Source organism: Mobula hypostoma, chromosome 3, assembly GCF_963921235.1.
Source record: "Mobula hypostoma chromosome 3, sMobHyp1.1, whole genome shotgun sequence".
Taxonomy (NCBI): domain Eukaryota; kingdom Metazoa; phylum Chordata; class Chondrichthyes; order Myliobatiformes; family Myliobatidae; genus Mobula; species Mobula hypostoma.
In genome coordinates this window covers 116,470,815-116,472,174 of record NC_086099.1, presented here as the reverse complement: position 1 = coordinate 116,472,174, position 1,360 = coordinate 116,470,815, and the positions used below count along the sequence as shown (strand labels likewise).

At 43.8% G+C, this 1,360-nt stretch overlaps 1 non-coding gene across 1 annotated transcript; it reads right to left on the bottom strand.

Moving 5' to 3' along the window:
- Positions 1-328: 328 nt before the first annotated feature.
- Positions 329-402, bottom strand: trnat-agu (transfer RNA threonine (anticodon AGU)). The gene has a single exon. It is a non-coding gene; the product is annotated as a tRNA-Thr (tRNA).
- Between the last annotated feature and the right edge of the window lie 958 nt (positions 403-1,360).

The window sequence follows — 1,360 nt, the reverse complement described above, 5'->3', positions numbered from 1 at the left end:
GATGTGAGATGATTTCTCGTTAAGACCAGGGCAAGTAGGTCACGGCCGCAATTTGCAAATATTGTCAAAGTAAGCCAACACTACACTATAAAAATGCGATAAAAAGGTAAACAATCTGATCAAAAATATCACCTATTTGATCCGTCATCCTGTTTTTTCTTCCGGCAGACAACATCAATCCTGCAAAGTTTTCAAGCACTACGTTTAACATATGCACTGTATTTTTGTTCCATTGCTTTTTGTGACATTGTTCTTTATGATTGCAGGAGCACTGTAATTTGCAATGCGCAGTTTATTCTGAGACATGGCAATTTGCTTCATAAACTAAAGGCTCCGCTGGGAGTTGAACCCAGGATCTCCTGTTTACTAGACAGATGCTTTGACCAGTTAAGCCGCGGAGCCCTTGCGATGGCCAGCATCTGTCATAACGAGTCTGCGTAAATGAGAAAAAAAATCAAACGGCATTAGACGATATAGTTGGCATGCATCATATAGGTTCCTACACTCTTTACAGCTCACTCGCTTTCAAGACATTGCTCCAAATCCGACATTCAACTGAACGCAGGTGGAGGACCCACGATCCGCGAATCCTCACAAGAAGTGAGGAAATGTGCAGGGACTCTCGATGTTCTGTTTCCCAACATGAACTCTCCATGTCGCTGGCTTACCCTCGCCTTTATTCCGAAGTAATGACGCAAGTGTTACCTTTTCAGATTAAACACGTTTTGAACAACGTTTTAGATGGTTTTCATGCAATTCTGCGGCCGTTATGTCTCTCTAAGCTAGAATGGTAAAGCCAATACCCTTGGTTTAAAAATGAATCCCAAAGTTGACGCTGGGGAAGGGCCATTCAAGATTCAGTCTTGAAGGCACCTAAGCATTAGACGGTTAGACTTGAGAAATCGTCCCGCTAACAAGAATAGAGAGACTTGAGGTGGTGGGAGTGTGGGGGGGGGGGGGGGAATGGGAAGCTCCAACTATCTCTGCAACATCTATCTGTTCAGCATTTTTCAACGGAAGAGATAAAGCCGAATGATTGGGCAAAAATAGTTCTTCTGGAACACCTTTTTCTTACCGCCCATTAAGCTGCTGGCGTTTAGGACAGCAACAAAGGTCCTTCATTACTGTCTGTCCTTGTCCGTCTCCTCTATTGTGCCCCAGGTGAGGTTCAGGGACCGTATTCTGCCTCCGCTGTACAGCGCCAATTTCTCTTGGTCTCCTACGTCTTCCTCGCTCTTCAGGGATCTAATGAATCGGAATTATTGCGTTTGTTTTCCTTATATAGAGAGAACCAAAATAAGTACGTGTTGACGGTTTTGGAAGATTGGACATTACCAGCTATGTGGAGAATTGTTTTGAA